The sequence below is a fragment of the Sinocyclocheilus anshuiensis genome, unplaced genomic scaffold (genome assembly GCF_001515605.1).
Source record: "Sinocyclocheilus anshuiensis isolate Anshui unplaced genomic scaffold, SAMN03320099.WGS_v1.1 scaffold874, whole genome shotgun sequence".
Lineage (NCBI taxonomy): Eukaryota > Metazoa > Chordata > Actinopteri > Cypriniformes > Cyprinidae > Sinocyclocheilus > Sinocyclocheilus anshuiensis.
The window spans coordinates 1011167-1019844 of record NW_015538065.1 but is presented as its reverse complement, the minus strand read 5'-3'; the positions used below and the strand labels follow the sequence as shown (position 1 = coordinate 1019844).

General features: G+C 38.1%; 1 protein-coding gene across 6 annotated transcripts in view; it reads right to left on the bottom strand.

The window, feature by feature from the left end:
- The window catches only part of LOC107683539 (insulin receptor substrate 1-B-like), a 60151-nt gene that overhangs the window by 49816 nt on the left and 1657 nt on the right, over positions 1-8678 (bottom strand). The window lies entirely within an intron of this gene.

The following is an 8678-nucleotide window of genomic DNA, read 5'->3' as shown; positions in this document are numbered from 1 at the left end:
AGCACTCTCTGGGCTAAACTCGGGGACTGGAGCCCTCTCTGGGCTAAACTCGGGGACTGGGGCCCTCTCTTGGCTAAACTCGGGGACTGGGGCCCTCTCTGGGCTAAACTCGGGGACTGGAGCCCTCTCTGGGCTAAACTCGGGGACTGGGGCCCTCTCTTGGCTAAACTCGGGGACTGGGGCCCTCTCTGGGCTAAACTCGGGGACTGGAGCCCTCTCTGGGCTATACTCGGGGACTGGAAGCCTCTCTGGACTGTTTGTGTGTGTTTTGCTCCCCGTGACCCAGTTTCTCCCTCTTGTTGATTGTGTTAATTTGATTCCAGGTGTGTCTCCTTAGTCCCCTCGATTAGTCCCTCGTTATCCTGTGTTTATAAGCCCCAGTCTGTCCAGTTAGTGTTTGTCGGGTCTACTGGTTATGTTTGTGTGTCATTCCTCATTCCTGTTGTGGATTTACCTCTGTGATTATTCATTAAAAGACTGTGTAATGCTTCTCCACGTCTCCTGCGCTCCTTCCCTCCGGCACAGCCGTGACATGAGTGATCTTGATCAAACTGAGAAGACTCAACAGTTTGTCACCTTCACAAACAAGCTTGACACAGCAACCTTTAAAATAGTTTATCTAGTTTTTCCACAAGGAATGCACAAGTGTCTCCTACCCACAAACACACATCTTTTTAAGTTCCTTTCACACATGTGTTTTCTGTTATCACTGCACACACACAAAAACACACAAATGCTGGCACTGCCATGTTAACCCAGATGAACCATTTGCTGGTCAGCATTATCATGAAGTTTCCAGGTCTGCTTGTGGTTTTCGGATTCAGTGCCATATGGAAGCATATTAGTGGTTCTCGCTCTGCCAAACCAGAGTTGGAGTGATGAAAGATGTAGCAAGCAAGAGTAACAATAAGAGTCTGCTGTCCACACCAGTAGCTGATACTGACCAATGAGCGCATACACACACACACACACACACACACACACACTTACTTAAACAGATTTCATTTAAAAGCCCATTCCAATTCTTGCATACACTGTAAAACATCCAACTTCCATTTTGTCAGACAAACTCGATTTTAAAGGTGAACTGAACAATTAAATGTAGAAAAAGTTGACATTGCATAAGAACTTAAGTTTTGTAAACTTAACTTTTAGTAAATTAGTATGAGCTACTTAATAAACAGCAAGAACTTACAATGTCAAGTTTGGTGGTGAGGGTCCAACTACAGGAGCACACCCAGTTTGATCAAAACTTGTATTTTTAGTGTATTTGTTTTTATTTCAAACAGGAGACTCATGTTATGTTCCCTCAAACAGATTGCAATTCCATTTGATGCTGCTATGGTGCAGAAATCACAAACTTCATGTCACTTTTCATGTCATGATATTTTTGAAGTGAATGAACTGAGTGAGAAATAATGCGCTCCAAAATGAAAACATCGTGAGGGAAAATCATCCAATGTTTGTTAGATAACGTACCTGTAATTCATTAGTTAATTACAGGTGAGAGATTTGACAAATATTGAGAGCTTGTGTAACTCTCGGTAGCAGTGTGGCAGTATCCCTCAGGCGCGAGTAAGATAATACGCAAACGGGCTAGTGTTTGTGTATATTATGTGTAGAATTTAAACACATTTTATTAAGTAACTCTTAAACAAGTGACATTAATAGTAACTCTTGTTTACTCCGCACACATGCTCCTCCTCTTCCCTCACAAATGCATGTTCCCTTCATTAAAGCTCCAGGTGAACAAATAAAAGAGGGACTAATATTACCAATATCCAACAAAATGAAAAAGCAGGCCTTTTATAGTACACTATTAGGTATTATGATAAATATTAACACCAGCGATTATAAATAGCTGTAAAAATCATTATATATCATTTAATTTGGAAACTAAATTCATACTGTACATTTAGCAGCAACTACTGTAATTATTAAGCATAAATCAGTGGTCTAGCGGTTTTGGATCCTTATCCACCCTAATTAAACTCTTTATTTCAATAAAACAGAATTTCAGCTGTAAATCAGAGGATTTTTCATTAAGTTTTGTGATCTTAGTACTGCAAGTTCCTTTCTGTGTTTGAGAACGCCTGCTAAGGCCATTCAGCAAAACATAAAAAATAATAAATTCTAGTGGCGTTAGATACATTTCTGCTGAGAGAGGTTTCATAAAGTGGTGAGGACAAAATGACGTCTACAATAGTGCCACTCTCCTGTTTGGTACACTGTAAACTGTGTCTAGCTCACTACCATTTAGAGATAAACAGCCTTAAAAACAAGCCATTTTTACTCAAAACAAGCCATAAAAATAAGAAACAGATTTCCACGAAAGCACTGCTTTGTTAAGCCATGAGAACTACAATCGTCTTTTCAGTCTAAGTGGTGCTTCAGCGGCTGAGTGATTGCCACCATACTATTGCTGCCATGTCTTAATCCATTCTCTTTAGGCTCAGTCTAGAATTGAAGAGTTCAGATGCAAAAGTCTCTAAGTGCCGTCTGAAATTTTCATCTTAAATGAGCATTTTTTAACAGGTTCCTATGTTTAGGTTCAGTAATTTTATTTTAATGGCGATGTATAGGTCCTTTTCTATGCCATTAAAGTGAAATAACTGAACATAAATATAGGAGCCTGATAAAAATGCTCATTTTAGATGAAAATTTCAGACAGCACTTAGAGGCTTTTGCATCTGAACTTTTCAATTGTATATTTAAGAAATATTGCTCTAGTCCTAAACAAGTGAACCCAACAACCTTCTGACTCACAATTCTCAAAAATCAACCATGAAAGAAAACTATAGACATCCTTTTCACAACACAGCTAATTAAATCAGGAAGCAATAAAATGAAGTCTTTGGTACAAAATATGTGTGAGGGTGTGTATAATGTGAGAAAACAGGCTGAAATAGCTAACATATTAATCTCTGTGCTAATTTGCATTCAATGCTCCATACTTATAGGCTTATGTATCATTGATTTTAAATGTTTCCCATAAATCGCATGACTGACTGCCACTGTTGCATAGAGCTGCGTGTGGTTACCATCACCACTGTGATAAACAGATTCTGACAAACATAGCCTACATAAACATTCTTAGAATTATTAGAAAACAAAATATTTTTCTTTTTTTGTATATTTTATTCTGAAATGACCAAAAGAAATCTAACTAAATATGTATTTAATTTTAATGTCAATTTACATAATGTAGATATGATTTTAAAAATATGTATTAATGTGTTACTTAAATACAATGTATTTATTTAGCAGACTTTGTATTCAAAGCAACTTAATAATACAATCAGAAGCAAGATGGTGCTGGGCTAGTCCTGTGAATTGCTTTATATGCACTGAGGAGCCTAATGGATATTTTTGTCACAGGCTAACGTTTCAGGATCTGGTCATGTTTAAACAGCACTTAAGAACAGGCTAAGTTGCAGTACGGGGTACGTGGGGATCAAACAGTAGTAAGAAACGTTTCAGGTTACTTGTGTAACCATGGTTCCCTGAGTAGGGAACGAGACACTGCGTCCTCTAGGGGTCGCTATGGGGAACGCCTCGTCGTGACCCGTGTCTGAAGCATACATTGAAAAAACACCAACTCGTTGGCCGGCGACAGCCATGACGTCACTACCGGTGCGACTATAGTATAAATAGGCGACGGGAGCACACATCATTCACTTCTTCGTCTGAAGCTTGCGTCCGCAGGGCCAACGAGTTGGTGTTTTTTCAATGTATGCTTCAGACACGGGTCACGACGAGGCGTTCCCCATAGCGACCCCTAGAGGACGCAGTTCGAAGTTCCCATGAAAGGGAACTCCGTGATCTGCTTCATTACATCAGATTTAGCAGTTAAAATAGAACAAGCTTACACTGCTGTTGGCTGTGTGTGTGTGTGTGTGTGTGTGTGCGCGTGTGTGTGTGTGTGTCCAAAAGCTCACAGAGACAATAATTACCAGCACATTAAGGAGATGAGTGAGTCTTAGGGAAGTTTAACCTTTGAGCATCAGCCATGAGCCAGACTGGCATCACAGCCACATACTGTACAAATACACACAGACTAATACACAAACACTGTTTTCCTTGAGACAGCGGTGGCAATGTAGTGAGGTGCTGTGCAAAGTAAAAAAAGATTAGTTTGATTTCACAAAGGTCATTTCTGTTTTTATATAGTCAGAATAGGCTACACGCATGATTTGACTTTATCTTTTTAACTGACTAAACAAAGTATTTAATTGACTAAAAGGCCTTTTTATTTATTTATTTTTTTTGCGCAGAAAGGCGCATTTGATCTCAAAACACCAGACACCTTGTATAGTGCAGTGTGTATCACCTGCAAGTAATGCCCATATGTGTCCACTGGTGCCAATGGTGAGAAAACCAGTTCCTCCAACCTAATTTCTTCCTCCCGTTTGCAGCTGTACAAATACAGAACAAGGAATATCTGCTCACAGCGCCGAGTCTGCTTGCTATTTGTTCAAATGAATTTGGCATCAGAAATCCATACAACATCAGGAATGCAGGTGAGTTTCCCAGGACCCTCTTTTTCACATAAAGTATACATTACTGTTCAAAGGTTTTAAGGTCGGTAGGATTTTTTAATGCTTTTGAAAGGAGGCTCTTAAATTTTATTTGATAATTTTCATATATTTTAAAATGCAGTTTATTCCTGTAATGGAAAACCTGAATGAGCAGCAATTACTCCAGTCTTCAGTGTCACATGATCCTTCAGAAATCCTTCTAATATGCTGATTTGATGCTTAATAACCATTTCCTATTATTACTGAAAACAGATGTGCTGCTTAATATTTCTTTTTTGAACCCCAAACCTTTAAAGTGCAATGCATGTTTTTTTTTTGGCCCATCTGATGAACACTCCTCTAAACACTTACTTTATGTGAAAAAATAGTTAACACTGACTGTATTTAGCTTTGTCTGAGTGTACATGTGCTTGAATGTTTTATTAAGTTCAGCCCCTAGACCAGATTGTTCAGCATTGTTCTTTACTGTTTTCAAAACTTTCCACTGTTGATGCTTTTAATGACTGTGGTCTTTGTGTTCAGTAAGCGGTTAGTCGGAAATATACCGACAAAATAGGCAGCTGCAAGTCCAAAAATGTAGTCAAAGGGAAAATATTCAACTGTTTGCATCACTTAACTCCCTAGCCACAATGCAATGGTTGTTCAGGGTGCAAATTATTGTGCTTTTCTGTAAATATGCAAGGTTATAATTACCAGTTAAATCTCAGCTGTATGTAAACATCAAAGCACAGATCTATATTTTAAAAGCCTTACTAAATTTAATAAATACAATATCTAATGCCTAAGTGGTTAGTGAAGTTATGGCGATATGTTGATAACTGATGCATGCAAGAGAATGAATGAAAGACTGCATGAAAAAGATCAGTGTGAAAGAAAACACATTTTTACAAGAATAGGTCAAACCACAGACTCGATGAATAGCGAATGATTGAATCAAAGCAGATGAAAGCGGCAACTGAAATCTCATCCCCAGCGTAATTTGAACAGCGGGGGGCAGATTGCTGTTGGACAGATTCTCAATCATCATGGCTAGTAATGCTTGTAAAGAATACGAACAGGGAGTAAACGCATTAAGACGTGTAAAAGTGAGTATGGACAATATTCCCACAGGTCATCTCACAGTTGTCCTGCCCATCAACAGGTCAACCTCAGCAGAAAGCAACTATGGAGACAGACGTCAAAATGTTTAACCAGCCAATCAGCAGACTGGTTTGTTTAGCTTGTTATCCAGTTAGGGGGTTTATGGATCACAACTGGAGGGTCATCTCTAGACTAAGTCTCGCATCTTGTTAAAGTGTCACCTCCTTTACTCACCACCACAAAGTGCCTTAATACACACACACACACACACACATTCTGCCTTTCTGTCTTTATCCCATGTAAATTCAAAGAGGCTTTGCATTGCATTCAGAGAAAATATATTAAATTAAACTCTTTGGTTGCAAACAGAACCTTTTCAGAATCTGCATATGTTTCTGTGTGTATGTAATATGAGACATTAAAATACATATGCTATGACATATGGTTGGTGCTTTCATTATGCACTCATTGTGTAAGGCAGTAATAGCACCTTGGACTCTTGATATTGGTTTGCAAGGGTTGTGTCACATGTTGGATATGTTAGTGGTATCTCCCGGAGCCAAGGCACATGCAGGGCAGTGTAATTGCTGTAGGAGTCACGGTCACTGCCCTTTTCGTCTGTTTACTCTTTGCAAGTGTACCTGGCTTTCGCCAGTACAGTTTATTCTAAGAGGAGTGCGGGGTTATATAATATCCAGTATCTTTTGAAATGCACATTATGTAGAGAAATTGTCTGTGTGATTTAATTAGCGGATTTTATGAAGCATCAATAGAGACTATTCAGTTGTGTTATTCCGCACAGGTGTCACAGCAGAATAATACAGAAATGCAGATAAGTTGTATAGGCATAGAAGGGCCAAAATAAATTAATAAAGAAAGCTTTGCAGTAGCATCAAACTGCAACAAAGAAACCTGGTAAGTATGCAGGTTTGTGTCTTTTGTGTATTTGCGTTAGTTATTTTGGCTGTACTATAACCAGGTGGTGTGGGGAGAACTATGAACACTTTAGTTAAAGGGGCAGCAGAAAACAAGCTAAGAACCGTTAATGAATTTGTTTGTTGCATTTTGCAGATTAGAACATTTCAGTCTAGTTTTTGCAAACACACTCCCGTTATAATCACAGAAGCTGTCTACACTGCAGAATGAATGTTTTACTTACATCTTTTTTGCCCTTTGTTGTTTTATGATGATGAGAGAATTCAGACAGTGAGCTCACGCACTGACTGAACAACTCCAGCGTTCTCTGCAGAGACGAATCAAAGTGTCTCTGATTGGCCACTGCATTCATAAGCTCAACAGAAACGTGTGTGATTGGTTGTAATGCTCAACACTGCAAATTGCGTGTAAAAAGAAATCTGATGCAACGTGAACAAATCAACCATAAATGTAAATGCTGCAATGATGCAACACTTTTCATTAACTAATATATAATTATTTAGAATTTATTATACATTACCCTGCTGAAAAAAAAAACAGAAATTCTAATGGTTTCCAATACAAATGCAATTACAAACATTACAAACCATCAACTTTTAACCATTAAAACCATTAAAAAAGTGTTTCCTGTAGTGTGTTTTGGGACATGTTCCATTAGGATTTAGTGGTTTTAACAAGCCAGCAATAGAAGGCGACCAAATATTCTGTGATGGTTTCTATTGTTTTTTTCAGCAGGGTATATATCACAAAAATTGTTTGTTTTGTTTAAATCGACTTGACATTTAGTTAACTTCACTAAACCAATTTGGTTTGCTGAGATGAACCTCAACAGATTGAAAATTACCGGCAATTAGAAAAGTTAAACTAAATCTTAGCAGATTGAAAACAGAATCATTTGCACACTATCTGTCCTAAACAGAGGCGGACAGTAACTAAGTACATTTACTTGAGTATTGTACTTAAGTACACTTTTTGAGTATCTGTACTTTACTTGAGTATTATTTTTTCTGGAAACTTATGACTTTAACTTCACTACATTTGAAAGACAAATATTGTACTTTTCACTCCACTGCATTTCTATCAAGATCCTCAAAGTAGAAAGTCAGTGGGTGATTTTTTTCTTCTCTAAAACTTGACTTTCTTGGGGTGTTAAATAATTTTTTTTTTTTGTTTGTTTTGTTTTTTCCCCATAGGTTTTTAACATTCTAAAAGCTCTTTATTCCAAAGATACGACAAGCTAGTCAGTGTATTCAGTAGGTGTAAGGTTATTGGTGGCAACGCAAAAAACAGGTTTTTAACATATTTGCCAATTTAATACAAATAAAAAACTTAAATGATTCCACTGCATAAGTATTCATACCTGGGACAGTTGAAATTTAGCTCAGGAGCATTCATATTGCTTGTAGATGTTACTACCCTTCGAGTGAAGTTAACCTGTGGCAAATTCAATTGAGTGGGTATGATTTGGCAAGAACCTTAATTCCAAGCATCACGTTTGAAGGAAACCTGGCAATGCTCATCACCTGCAGAGTACCATCCCAAAAGTAAAGTGTGCTGGTAGCAGCCTCATGCTGTGGGGCTGTTTTTCAGCAGCAGGGACTGAGGGACACATCAGAGTAGAAGACGAGCTCAATGCACCAAAATATTAGCCTTAATGAAAACCCAGTCCAGAGCATTCAGAACCTCAGACTGGGCAGAAGGGTCACCTTCCAACAGGACAATGACCCTAAGCACACAGCAAGAGTGGCTTATTGAGAGGTGAACAGGTGAGGAGAAGAATGGCAGATAATTGCCAAATGCTGATGTGCAAAGCTTGTCGCATCAAACAAACAAAAAAATACTTGAGGCTGTAAAGGTGCTTCTGCTAAATATTTAGTTTAGAAAAATATTTAGGTATGAATACTTATGCAATGTACTTATTTCAGTTTTTTTGTTTGTTTTTAATAAATTTACGAAGTTGTGGCAATTCTGTTTTTGCTTTGCCATTATGGTGTATGGAGTGCAGATTGATGTGGGAAAAAAGTACTTTAAAGCAGTTTAACAAAAGGCAGCAACATAACAAAAAACGCGAAAAAAAATTAAGGGGTATGAATACTTTCGCAAGGCACTGTATTACATACAACA